The sequence below is a fragment of the Lygodium microphyllum genome, chromosome 20 (assembly GCF_053477565.2).
Source record: "Lygodium microphyllum isolate KBCC chromosome 20, Lygodium_microphyllum_v1.1.10, whole genome shotgun sequence".
In the NCBI taxonomy this organism is placed as follows: Eukaryota; Viridiplantae; Streptophyta; class Polypodiopsida; order Schizaeales; family Lygodiaceae; genus Lygodium; species Lygodium microphyllum.
In genome coordinates, this window is record NC_141154.1 from 120603910 (window position 1) to 120618762 (window position 14853).

At 45.4% G+C, this 14853-nt stretch overlaps 1 protein-coding gene across 2 annotated transcripts in view; it reads right to left on the reverse strand.

Annotated features, from left to right (window-relative positions):
• The window catches only part of LOC148019319 (serine/threonine-protein kinase BSK1-like), a 61773-nt gene that overhangs the window by 35179 nt on the left and 11741 nt on the right, over positions 1 to 14853 (reverse strand). The gene's annotated exons all lie outside the window — the stretch shown is intronic.

The following is a 14853-nucleotide window of genomic DNA, read 5'->3' on the forward strand; positions in this document are numbered from 1 at the left end:
TTTTAAAAGTGTCTTCTTCAACCGCAAAGAGAAGTGATGGCAAAGAAACTGGTGATTTAAAACAAAGCTAACCATTTGAGCTCCTTGCTCTATGATAAGTGCAATCCATGACAGGTTACCAATATCCTTTAGTAGGTTGTTCAAGCAATGAGTCATACAATATTAAACTGTGATATGCGGATAATATCCCTGGATAACAGCACTTGCTGCCCTATTGGCGAGCTCTCCATCTGCAACAAATCCCACAATATGCTCTGGGCCAATAAGCTCAATACCTATAACCCACACTGCTACAAGTACATCTGCTGACTTTCCCGTCCCCAATGCATCATGTGAAGATATGAAATACATTTCCCCACGAGAATAAGCAACCATACCATGAATGGATTACTTGTGTGTATCACTCCAACCATCAACAATCAAGGAAACTCCATTTTTAGCCCACAAGCACTTTCTAGTCAGTGTTGCTTACTCAACAAGGCGCTTTTCCTTGTCAAGCAAAGTGGTGCATAAGGTCTCTTATGATAGAGGTACATACGAAGGGCAGTACTCACCAATCTTCTTATACATCAATTTAAAATACTCTGACATGGTTGCACGAAATTGAATGTGGTCATGATTAAAAAAAACGTGTCACTGATGTATCCATCTCTTCCTTCTTCTTGGAATCCCAACTAGCATCAAGTGTGCTCTATCTACATGCAACATGTGGCGTTGTTGACGCCATGGCCAATGCAATACCTACAGTAGGTATGGAGGTAGCACTTCCTGATACTGACCCTGCTCTAGATACATCTGATGGGGATGGTGTCACAAAAGTTGCACAGTTAACTACAACATGTCATGGTCTAGATATAAGATAAGCTTGTTGACTTGCTACACAGTCACGAAGCTCCCTTTGCTTCTCCAAAGTTACATTCGGACAAAACTATACCTCTGAATTTGGCTCATGTAGGAGATGAGCTCGGACCTGATTATGCATAAAACGAAACAAATGACAATTGGTATTCCATATTCTAATATTTAAGTAACTTTGAAAATTTAAAATCAATAAAAATTAGAAATACAAATGCTCAGCTCAATTGATAACCTTGTTTGCTCCACTAGTTCGCTTGTATGGGCAAAGCTTGGAAGCCCATGGTCGAGATCCTCCACTACTCAATGGGCGGTCAGCATTTACTTCTTCCCACCATGACCAATCATCGAACCTTCTTCCTCGACCACCGGCCCAACAAGCAAGGCGAAAAGATGAAGTCATTTCAAGCTGAAAATTGAAATAAAAATGGCTCGAGAGAAGTGAGAACTCAAGTCTCGAGAGAAGGAAAAAGAAGATAAGAGAGAAGGAAGAAGAAAAGAGGAGAATAATAGAGAACTTGGAACTTGGAAAAGAATGAAGACTCAAGAGAAAAGGAGAAGAAGGAAGAGAAGGGAAAAGATCCAAGGAAGAAGGAAGAAGAGAAGGGAAAAGTGAAGAGAAGGAATAAGGAATAAGGAATAAGAGAAGGAAGAGAAGGAAAAAGGAAGAAGAGAGGTTGGAGACGGGAGGAGACGAAGGGACTAGCGGTTGGCCACTGATGGGGAGACTGGGAACGAGCGGACTGGTCACTGGGAACCACTGAAAGGAAGCGGGACAAGAGGCGGGCGGGACGTGCGTCGAGCAGACAAGAGAGAGGCAGGTGGAAACGCGCAAATGATTGAGCGGGAGCAACAAGCAAGCTGAAGGTAAGTGGATGCCACGTGGCTTTCCCTGTCTTGTTTCAGATAGGGAATGCAGCAACCTACCTGAAATGGGACAGGGAACGTTCCATAAATTTGCAACGTGTCCCATGACAGCTGTGTGCCAGGGACGGCGATTCCGCGTGTCGAGGAACCGTTCCAGCCATTTCCTGTTTCTATGGACAAAGGAAAAAGAGAGAGGGAGAGTAGGAACAAGTGTAGATGAAGCTTGAAAGGTGTGAGAGATGAGAGAATGCATAGACATCGAAGCTCAAGCTCAGTTGCAAATACAGTTGAAAATGAAGAGTGTGTGAGTGTAATAGCACAACACCCAATACAATAATCTAAAGAGTATAAGGTACAAGTACAAAGTACAATCCTTAAATGTTAGGGTTGTAAAAGGATTGTAATCTAAAGAGTGTAAGGTACAAGTACAAAGTACAACCCTTAAATGTTAGGGTTGTAAGAGGATGTTCACACCTGAAATGTGTAAAACACGATAAGTGCCCAAACTGTGCAACATAGGCACATAAAATAAAAGGAAATAAATCCGGGGAAAAAAACCTCTCGTAAGGAGAGTAAAAAGTGCCCCAGTGTCCTACTGAGGATCACCGACGCTCCTCTGTGAGCGTAGACGTGAGTCAAACCCAACAAAACCCCCTGGAGTGAAGAGTGATCAATATACAAGGGTCATGCACCAAAGAAGATCAAATTTAAAGCATTCCGAAATACTTCAAATTTGTCACAAGGAAGAGCTTTGATGAAGATGTCTGCCACATTACTGATGGTAGGACAATAGACAAGGCTGATATTACCTGCATATAGTGTTTCTCTAACAAAGTGATAGTAGATCTCAATGTATTTCGTGAATACATGAAACACTAGGTTCTACGCCACTACAATGGCACTCTGGCTGTTAGTGAACAAAGGAGTAGGCTCCATGACAGATACATCCAAATCAGCCAACAAGCATCTAAGCCATACGCATTCAACTATGGTAGTGAAAGCTACCTTGTATTCAGCTTCACATGATGATGTGGCAACACTGGATTATGTCTTGCTAAGCCAAGGGATGCAAAATGATCCATGAAAGAAAACAATTACCACTAGTGGAGTGACGAGAATCATAATCACCAACCCAATCAAAATCACTGTAAGCATGTAAGTGTAGTGGTCTCCTCTTGGCATAAAACAATCCAAGACTCATAGTACCTTGCAAGTAACGAAAAACATGCTTAACAGCTTGCCAATGTGACATGCGTGGCTATTGCATATATCTGCTCACAGCTGAAACTGCAAACTATATGTCTGGCCTTGTGTTGCATAAGTAAATGAGACATCCAACTGCTGGTGCATACATATGAATATTAAACAAGTCACTGTCATCACGCAAAAACAACTTTAGTCCAAGTTCCATTGGTGTACAAACTGGCTTGCAATCTTGTAAGCCAAACCTCTTAAGAAGTCTACCAATGTATCTAGACTCTGATAATCCAATGTCTCTAGCATCATGAGCTGACATCTCAAAAGTTTGCTGCAAATTTTGTTTGAATGCTGAAATCTAATCAACATGTGTCCCTGTAAGCCAGCCAGGATCCCCCTTCTTTACATACGTAAAGGGTAGACTCAAATGAGCTGTTTAGAAACCCTTGACCAAGCAAGAAAGCATCTATTTTTGCATACCAAGCTCTAGGAGCTTGTTTCAAACCATATAGTGCCTTTTTGAGCTTGCATACCAAATGTTCTGAGCCTTCAACTGCAAAACCAATGGGCTGTTGTACATAAACTTCCTCCTAAAGTTCTCCATGTAAAAATGCAGTCTTGATATCTTGTTGATGCACTATCCAACCATAATGTGCAACCAAAGCAATCATAGACCTGATGGTCGTCATACGGGAAGTAGGAGCAAATGTCTCCTCATAATCAATGCCCTTTTTCTGTGCGTAGCCTTTAGCTACAAGCCGTGTCTTGTATTTATCAATGGATCCATCTGCTTTCCTTTTCAGTTTGTAGACCCATTTCGTTCCAATGGCTTTCTTCCCAAATGGCAAGGACACCAAATCCCAAGTTTGATTCTTAGTAATAGAATCTAATTCAGCTTGCATTGCTGCCATCCAATGCACACTGTGTTGTGCATCCTCATAACATTCAGGCTCTTCATTATCAAAAGTACTTGCTGCCATAGCAAACTCCATGGTATATGCTGAATCATGCAAACGAGTTTGCCTTCTAGTACGACCAGCCATGGGTGCATCCAAAGGACTATCTTGCATAGTCTGCAAATACCATCTAGGTAACTGTCTAGCTTCCTGACTGTGTGCAAGCTCTTGCTGAATTTCAGTTTCAGCATTATGCTGAATGTTCCGATCAGCCAATGGCTGAATTTCTGCACTTTCCATAGGAGCAGCTGGCTGAACATTAGGTTCATTTTTTGAAGCTTCAACTGAATCACAAAAAGTAATGGGCAGCAGCCCTTCAAAAACATCACGGGCAGCCTGATATGTGTCCAAACCAGCCAAGGATAATTCTGATTTTTCATCAAAAACAACATCCCTGCTGACAAAAACCTTCTTTGTAACGGGATCATAGAGTCTGTAGCCTTTGCTCTCATTGCTATATCCCATAAAAATGCACTTAACAGCCTTGTTGTCCAACTTTTTTCTAAGTACCTGTGGAATATGGGCATAGGAAAGACACCCAAAGGTACGAAAGTGACCAACAGAAGGTTTACGGCTGTTCCAAGCCTCAAAAGGTGTGATGGTCTTCAAGGCTTTGGTAGGGCATGTGTTCAAAATATGGCAAGCACACATGACTGCTTCCATCCAAAAACTATGAGGCAAGCTCTTTGCCTTCAGCATACATCTGGCCATCTCCACGAGTGACCGATTCTTCCTCTCTGCTACCCCATTCTGCTGTGGAGTATAGGCAGAAGTGTACTGATGGACTATGCCTTTTTGCTTCAAAAAAGAATTTAGCATAGAGGACATGTATTCCCCCCCTCGGTCCGAACGGAGAGTCTTAAATTTGCATCCAGATTGATTTTCAACAAGTGCACTGAAAGCCAAAAATGCATCATACACTTTTGACTTCTTTTTCAAACAATAGACCCAGCAAAAACGTGTAAAGTCATCAATGAATGTCACAAAATAATAACAACCGCCCAATGACATGGTTTGTATAGGCCCACAGACATCTGAATGCACCAACTGCAATCTGGTTGTTGCTTTGAAAGCAACATCACGGGGAAATGAGAAACGATGCATTTTCCCCGAAATGCATCCCTCGCATAAGTGCTCAGGAGGTCTCTCCCAGAGAGGCAAGCCATCCAGCATCTGAGTACGCTGCAAAAGCGTCAAGCTGCCAAAGTTTACATGCCCGAAACGAGCATGCCATAACTCCGCCTGTATCATAGCAGGAGTAAGAGTGGATGTCAAATATGCCGACTAATCTACTGAAAGAGCATCCAACTCATATAAACCATGACACAAAGATCCTGTCAAGACCAAAGTCATGCGTTCTTTATCTCTAACCATGCAACGGTCATCATCAAATGTGACCTGCAAACCACAACGTGCCAAAGAAGAAATAGAAAGCAAATTCTTCTTGATTCCAGGCACAAACAAAGCATCCTGCAAGCGGAGAATAGAGCCATCAATGGCTGTGAGCTGAATCTCCCCAATACCACAACAGGGTATGATGCATTATTGGCACACTGTACAGATTTCCCAACGGGAGGTGCACTAACTGAAGCAAACAAATCTCTGCGAGATGTAATATGTCTAGAAGCACCACTGTCAAAGAACCAAGTGTCAGCATCCTCTGTAGAGCTAAGTGCTCTATCGGCCCAGGAGATGTCATAACTGCAAGTGTAAAAACAATAGTCCCTGTCCACAACAAAGGACGCGGACTCACTAGCAGTGGAAGAAGTAGTAGAAACAGACATTCCCGCTCCTTCTTCTTCTCTTTGGCAATGCGCTTCCTGCACTCAGTGATATAGTGGCCTGGCTTCTTACAATAATGACATTTTCGCTTTTTAGCTTGCGTCTCCCCTTGTGTCTGATTCTGTGATGTGCCCGAAGTGCCAGAACTCTGTGGAGCATTTTTTACCTTGCTGTTTTTGCCTTTCTGTCTTGCAACAAAAGCCTGCTCAGAGACTATAGCATCCACACCACTATTTTTCCTTGTTTGCTCCTCCTCTAGAAGCAAACTAACTAGCTGAATAAAAGTGAGTGGGTGCTCAGCAATCCTCATGGGGAGGTTCAATGCAGTATGAAAAGACAAGTACGAAGGAGGTAAGGAATTCAAGGTGGTGGATATCAACTGTGCATCCGAAAAATACTCATCTATATTCATGAGCTGCTCCCTCGAGTCCTGAATCTTATTCAAGTGATCCTGCATAGAATCACCCTCATTCATCTTCAAAGTCTCTAACTCTTTCTTCAAGAAAGAGATCCGAGTCTCATTCTTTCCTGCAAACATATGCTCCAAAGTCAACCATGCATCTCGTGAAGAAGATGCTGAACAAATGTGAGGGATGATGGACCGTTGAACTGCCAGAGCAATCAGCGACAAGGCCTGTGCATCACGTGTATCCCAAGTTTTTTGAGCTGCAGTTCTTGGAGGAAGTGGCTGAGGTGGAGCGGGCCGAGGTCCCCGTTGTCCACATGCGCCATGAGAAGGAGGAGTAACAGGAGCTACAACTCCCGGTCGAGTTTCCTCTCCACTGACATAATCCCATAAATTCTTGGCCACTAATACATTCTTCATCATGAATGACCATAGCAAGTAATTGTTTCCGTCCAATCTGTCTTCCTTGGATACATACATAAAGACATCACCTCCCTGATTTGCCATGATGACAAATTTCCAAAGACAAATGAGCAATGTCAAAGCAGTAAGGACTCGAAATCTGCAAATTTCCAAAAATTGTAGCAAACACACTTCTGCAATTAATGTGCAAGGGCGTACTCTGCCAGAAACTCTCTTAATGCACGCTTCCCAAGGTGCAAACAGTGCTCAGCAACACTGTTATATTAAAATCCCCAAAATTTTTGCCAAAATTTCTGTCAAAACAGTCTTTCTGTGACTGTAACAGCAGTTCATATGCAACTGTCCTCAAAATACACAAAAGCCCCAAAATTTCTGATGAACCAGTCCAAAAATTTGCATCAAATTTATCCCATACCTGTATCCTGTATGCTGTGCCCGCTGCGTATGAACGTCCTCTTCCAGAACTTTGTTCTGGACTAAAATAAAAATTTTGTTTAAAAATACCTAACGTGGATTGCAGGTGGACGTGGCAGTGTGGCAGGTCGCTGGTCAAACGGAAGTCATCGGGCTGTCAGAGTGGGCGAACGGGACGCAGGTTGCTGACGTGGACTACCGGCTGACGATCGCTGGTCAAACGGTGTCGAGCGGGCTGCTGACGTGCCACAGGCAGGCGGCCACCAGCAGGTGGCGCTTTAGACAGACGGGTGGACTTCAGGCAGGCGGCGCAGGAAACAGGTGACCCTGGAGACAGGTCGCGCTGGTGACAGGCGGCGCCCAGACCTGACGAGCTGGAGCTGCGCGCTGGCGGGAGAGTCTGCACTCTGGCAGACTGACGGGCACAGGGGCACGTCTAGCTGAGATGGTGGCGCCTGCAGGTGCAGCGGCAGCACGCAGGTACAGGGCGAGACTGACAGGGGCTGGCGAACAGGATCAGGCATTGCTGGCGGGCAGACGAGCTGCAGGTCAATTGGGTAGAGCTGGCGGGGGCTGCAGATAGCAGACTGAAGACCGCTCTGATACCAAATGTGAGATGGAAGGATCGAGGTGCAGCTGAGATTCAGTAGACAATGTGAGAGTGAGAGAGACACACCGAAGCACGACACCCAAGAGAATTGACTGAAAGAGTGTAACCAAAAAGTACAAAGTACAACCCTTAAACTTAGGGTTGTAGGGAGTGTTCACACCCGACACACACTTAAGTGCCCATAAGTGTGTAACATAAGCACATAAGCACATACGACAATAAGACTATTAAGTCTGGGGGGAAAAACCTCTCCTGCAGAGAGTAAAAAGTGCCCCAGTGTCCTACTAATCACCGACACTCCCATATGAGCGTAGGCGTAAGTGAGGCGTGAGTTAAATACCCAACAAAGGCGTGAGTCAAATACCCAACATGCTCAAGGCAATAAGACGCATCCGATGGGCACTAAGTCCTTTCAAGCACATGGAGGATCGATTGGCGCTACAACCTCCTAGAGATCGTCGCAATGCTAGCAACAGTCTTCTCCCACCTATTTTCGGGTACAGTGGCTACCACGGCCCGCGGTTCTGCAGTCCACTCCATCGAGAGACAATGATTGTTTGATACCATCTCCTCGTCAGTCCGCTCCTTCGAGAGACAGTGGCTGCTCGACTTCTTCCTCTTCTTCGGCTACCCAATCTGCTCCACTAAGAGACAGCGACTGTTGCCCACCTCTTGCTCATTCTAAGCCCCACCCTTTCCCACCCTCAACTACTCAGGTTCAAGAGGCTACCTCTGGGAGCTCTTCGACACCCCAGATACCTTCTTCAACACAACCAACGGCTCTTCCTTCGTCATCAGACATTTTGGAGTCCGTGATCCATGAGTTTTTGGATTCCCTATCTACTTCACAAGTGGATTCAGAGGGGGATGTTATTTCTTTGCCCTCAGAGGGGGCATCTACTTCTTCTTTGACTTCAGTTGGGGCCCCCCCACCTCCCACCTCAGAGGGGGAACCCATCCTCTACTTTCTTAGGGTGGCTGTCCTCGACCAGTCATCTCTTCTACTGATACCCAAGATCTTCAGGTACCACCTAGATAGGAACCTCGAAGGTTCACCCGCGACTTGGTGACGAGACCTTCGTATTCCTTCCAGCATGGATGCAGGGAGCTAGTGGCTTCTCTCCCGAGGTTGGGTTTTGGGTTCTCCAATTCACTCTGTCTACTGGTCCTTATTGCAAGTTCCCTTTCCAATGGAAATCTTGGATCTTAGGGATCCTCTACATCTTCTTCCTCCTCTTCTTTTCTTGCCTTGGTCACTTGGTTAACATGGAGCCACCTCCCGAGATCGGTTACGGGCATATCCTTATGGTTCTCGGCACCACACAAAGTCCAACATTCCTCCTATGCATTGCATGTTTTCATCGTCTTTGTACTAGGGCGCTTGGGCAAGTGAACAATTTCCCCACGAGGGACAATGTCCAAGTGGCACCTGCTGCATGCGCATTCTTCAACATGTAGCATTACATCTCCACCTCCCTCTTCTCTTGTTCCTCTTTTTGGGCCTAAGAGGGGGTATTGAGAAACCCTTCACCCTTCACCCACAATTTGCGTTTTTGCATTTCTGCGTTTTGCATTTAGGATTTGCGTTTAGGGTTTGCAGCCCCAAAAAGGGGTGCCATCCTAGACTAACTGTGCCTATTTATAGGCCACTCTCTCATTCATTCCTCACAGCTGATTCATTCAGTCCGTCACCTATTCTCTCCAGTCTCTGCTGATTCATTCAGTCCGTCACCTATTCTCTCCAGTCTCTCCACTACCCTCACACCCCTTCAGGAGGACATTGCGGTTCGTGGTTCGTGGCTGCCATCACCATCTTCCTTGTGCTATAGCACCCTTCTTCCCTTGTATCACATTCACTCCATGATTCAAAACTTCATCATTCCATTCATCAAAGTTTTTTTTCTCTCTTCTCTTCTCTTCTCCATGTTTGCCGAGTTCACTCCGTGTTCCTCCCCGCAAACCCTACTGTCTCGCTGGTACATCATGTTTTGACAATCCACACCTAATCCAAATGATTTGCCTTTCTTTCTCCATAAAATAAAATGGATAGGTCGCACAAATTCAAAGAGAGACTTCTTCGTCCAAGGAAGCAAGGATAAGAAATAAGAGACCATGCTAATCATGATAGATTGTGCCACTTTGAGCTGCACATGAAGAGGCTAGTCCTGAGATTTCCAATGCATAAACCTATCATGAATTCTAGAGGACATCCAATCTAGCAATGCTTGGAGAGGGACTTCCATACCAGTGGGATAACCCAAGTGCCACATAATATCTCCTTTGAAAACAACAGCTCCCTACCAGCCCAATTCTTGCAAAACTCTCTCTCTCTCTCTCTCTCTCTCTCTCTCTCTCTCTCTCTCTCTCTCTCTCTCTCTCTCTCTCTCTCTCCGTAATGGATGATATATTTATAAAGTACTAAACGACAAAAGAGTTACAAAAGTCATGGCAAAGACGCAGAGGAAATTGCCATATGCCAGGGAAGTAATTCCTCTTGAGGGAGTAAGTCAGAGTGCCGAATGAGATCTATCTGCCAATGCAAGAGACCTTTAAGCCTAGCACTATGTCCCTAAACATTAGAGGCTGAATTACAAAGAAAAGCATTCCAAATGGTCCAATTGTGCCAACAGCCCCAATATCTAAGAAAGTGAAACAAGATCTTCATATGCGACTGTGCCGGTGTGGGTTATTTGGGCCGCGCAAAAACCCAATCAAAAGGGCTTAGCGGAAACCAACCACTGCTCGCCAAACTGCTGAAAAGAGTGACTAGATTTTCTTAGCGAGAGGGCAAGAAATAAATCGATGACGGGCCAATTCCACACTGGTGGTGCAAAAGAAACAATTGCCGTTGGAGATTCGACGCTTGGAAAGGGCTGAAGCAAGAGGAAGACCACCGATCATCACCCTCCAAAGAAAGACCTTGCATTTGAAAGGTGTCTTGTTCAACCAGCCCTTCATCACAGTTACCTTCCACCATGACTCAGATTTACGCAATTCCCATACAATATTAGCTTTAGTAACCAGCCATTGATGATCTTTAATCAGAAGATGATACACCTAGTTAGCTGAGGCCTTTTCCAAATTCAGCCGGCCTGCAAGGTCCCAGTCCTGCCAGGGACGATCCGAAGCAAGGGTAGGAAAGGGTTGTCTACTCTGGAGCACCATCAAAAGCTGTCCCCATAAATCACAGTATCCACGAGGGATCCTGAAAAGCCTCGTGGCTGTACAAAACGATATCAACCCATTGCGACTAGCAAGAGTGGCATCTGCAACTGAAGTCAAGCCTAAACGTGCCATGCGGTTAAATTTTGGTCTAAGCTCATGTTTACCTTCCCAAGAAAGTAATCGCGAGGCTGCCAATAGTTCCAGTTGAAAAGAGTTAGTAGCGAAGCGGTCCTCCGTTGGATGCCATTGAGCCTTCTGGAGAACCAATTTCCAAGAACATACCAAATGAGCAAGCAGGGATGATGAAGGACTAGAAAACTAAGAGTCGGCATTAAGAACATGCCACCAGGAACTCCGAATTTGAGTATTACCATACACAAGCCCGTGATCCTCAAGAAAATAACGGGCTATAAAGACCCACGGGTGATGATCCAAGCACATGGCACGAAAAAGAGACCAATGGAGTGCCAACATATGAGTTTCGGCATCCAAAATAGCCCCACCACCCATGCGTTTGGGGGTACATGCATGCGACCAAGAAATCCATGAAATGCTTGCATGCAATGAATCCTTCTTCCATAACATGAAACGAATGGGCCGAGTAAGAGCATTCAAAGTAGTAGCAGTCCAAGGCAGCAATGGCAAGAAATATGTGAACATTGGTAGCATGATTGTCTGAGCCACTTTGAGGCGAACATGGAAGGGCCAAGCTTGCGACTTCCAATACAGAAACTTAGCTGCCAGTTTTTGTGAAATCCACTCTAGTAGTTGCTTTGGCCCAACGTCAACACCCAAAGGGTACCCAAGATGCCTGACAATGGAACCACAAGGAACAACCTGTCCCTGCCAGCCCAATGACTGTAAATCAGACTCTGTGCAACTAAGAATGGCTGATTTGAAAGCATTGATACGAAGACCAAAAGCATGACCAAAGAGCGTCCAAACATCTAATGCCTTGCAAATATTGTCCTTGTCCGCACGCAAAATCAAAAAGCTGTCATCAGCCAAGGATTGACTAATGAAGTGCTGTCCAAAAGCAAGAGACAATCCAGCCAACTGAGTAGAAGCTGCCATATGAGATAACATCGAAAGAACCGAATGAGTCGCAAGGGCAAAAAAGAGAGGACTCAAAGGGCAACCCTGTCTCACAGAGCGTGCAAGGACAAATGGCTCGATAACACCACCATTCAGCATAACTCACGAAGAAGCCGCAACACTAATGGTGTAGATCAAACGAGACATCCGAATACCAAAGCCCATAGTAGACATAAGTTCTGCAATGAAGGACCAGTCTAAATAATCAAAAGCCTTTTCCAAGTCCAATTGAATCAATACCACCACAGCGAAGGAACTTTTGGAAGCAGTTTGATAAGTCCTTCTTTCCATGAGGAAGGCATGAACCCCGTTTCCCAAACCTGCTGAAACATAGCCGTCAATGGTTTCACCAGACTGGTAGCAAAAACCTCAGAATTCATTGGTGAGACCATCCCAACCGGGACTTTTGTCCTTGGGCAAGTGTAACAAAACATCCATAACCTCCGCCTCACAAATATCTGTCTCCAAAGTAGTTTGCATGTCATGTGGAACCTAATTGCGGACCAAATCATAGAAAATGAGTGAGCATGAGTAATTTAGTCAGAAGGTGAAGGAGTAGAACCAAGAAGGTCTAGAAAATAATTCCTACACATATTCACAATACTCTGAGAATCAATGACCATTTGACCTTCTGCACCCTGGAGTCTAGTCATATTCTCTCGAGCGAGAGATGCATGAAGAGCTCGAATGAACTTATGAGTCTGACAAGCACTATCTTACAAAATTCTCAATCAAATTTTGCAATTTGGCCTGTTGATAAGATTTCAACTGAAACTCTTTAAGGAGATCAACCAAACGCATAGCCAATGGTAGCAGAAAAACATCATCTGGAGTCTCCACCAGTAGAGAACAAACCAAAGCCAGTAAGTCCTCCGTTGCTTGTCAACGCCGCCGACAAAGAGAGACATGATGGATCCCATACTGCCAAACAACCCGCTGCACATTAGAGAGCAATCGTTCAAAAGAAGCCTTGCCCTCAAAGGAGAAGTCCAATAAAAATCTATCAATCAATTGCTGCATATAACCCTGAAAGATTGAATGCTTCAAATAAGACGAGTTGAAACGCAAAGGAAGTCTATCCAAAAATTGCTTGAAAGGTGCAATGGGTTGAACAAGCATCTCAAGCTGTAGAGGAAAATGGTCCGACAAGGCATATTGCTGCAACACTTTCATTTCCAGCATCTCAGGAAGAAAAGTATCATCCTGCATGATGTACATGCAGTCCAACCGTGACCACGTAGTTGTATACTGCGCAGAATGAAAAGTAAACCCTGTAGAAGAAGGGTGTAGCCATGACCAGAGATCTTGCTTAAGTACGGCAAGAGCAAACACATTCCACACACGGCTTTCCGGAGTGTCCATCACCGAATGCTCTAATGTGGACTGTGAAGGATCAACACATATTAAAATCCCCCATCAAAAAACCCCATCTGCCAAGTGACAAGGAGGATCCACAGTGGCTTCCAAAACATCTTCATTTTTAGAGTCTGAAAACGCTTCATGATTAAGTTGAACATAATCCACCAAGTAGAGTGTTGGCAAACTCCAACAAATGCTCCCAGTCAACATCTTGAGAATCCACAGAATCAGAAGCAACCTGAGCATAAGAACGTTCCTGATGATCTTGATGATCCATTGTATCTTCCGAAGTATGCTTGGTGCATTTGCCCGCAGGCTGGAAGTCACGACCTGGTGGCATCTCCTCTATGCAAGGAACCATATCCTCTGGTTCCTCTGTTTCAGAATCCAGACCAAGGGCTGCCACCGTTTGGTCAATAAAGTCCATGCCCAGACCAGCCATGTTGTATCACCACTTTAACAACTCTGTGTGTGTGTGTGTGTGTGTGTGTGTGTACAGAGGCGGGTCTGCTTTCTTTGTCTGTGCGTAGGGCAGATTGCACGTGCAACAGCAGAATGTACTGTCTACGGTCTCTGCTCGTCAGTAATCTGCTGCCTCCTGGGCACAGATCTGTCCTTGTAAAATGTCTATCTGTCTGTCCCTGTTACTGTCGTTTCCCGGCCTGTGCAGGGACGTATTCTGCAAGCACACCCTTTGATCCTGGCGATTCTGCGATACTCTGGCCAGGGCCTCCATGCCACAGCGCAGCACGATTACAGGTAGGCAGTGTGCAGGTCACGTTGGCAGGCCAGGTAGGCAGTGTGCAGGTCACGTTGGCGGGTGCCAGGGGCCAGCGCAGGTGACAGCATCCTCAATTCTCTCTCTCTCTCTCTCTCTCTCTCTCTCTCTCTCTCTCTCTCTCTCTCTGCCTGAGCCCTGCGCACAGGGGGCCGCGCAGAGTTGCGCAGGCCTGTGGACGTGATGCTGGCTGCGCGAAAAGGCAGGGGCACGAGGCTGGGATCAATTTGCTGTAAGGGAGGGTCACGAAGGGTTGCCATCGCCTCAGACTCTCTCTCTCTCTCTCTCAATCAATCAATCAATTTAGCCCTGGTTACAAGTGCCTGTCAACCCAGAAGGGGAAAGCCTCTGGCTGCTGTCCATCAAGACACTGAGAAAGTAAAACCAGCATCACCAAAGAGAAGAAAACTGCCAAACTGACAGAGGATGCCCACCGGGCAAGAATGTAGGAGAATTGTTGAGGAATAGCAGCAGGGTCTGTGGACAAGGAAAACCCAGCTGGATGGGAAAACGCCTGGGAAAAGACAGCTGTAACAGACTGTAAATCCAATCTGAAGCAGGCTGCCAGTCCCAAAACCCAGATGTCTGATGCCAGGATGAGATCCTAGCAGATGGGCGAGGCTAGGCGAGGCTGCATAGAGGCCAGGCAAGGTTTTTTCTGGCTAAAAATGCAGCCATTTGTGCAGAAAAGTTAGAATCTATCATACTATCACAGAAGATGGTAATGTTACCGTGTTAGTATGTTAGCCAAACCAAGAACATGCAAAGAGTATGACTGAAAACTGAAGAGAAGATGAAGGTGATGAATGATCAGCAATAGCAATGAAGAAGTCTGATACAACAAAGCCACTGCACATGATACAGTGTGTTTGCAATGAGGGCATTCAGAGAGTGAAGACTGGAAGGATGGGACACAGAATCACTGAGGGATAGTCACTAAATCAAC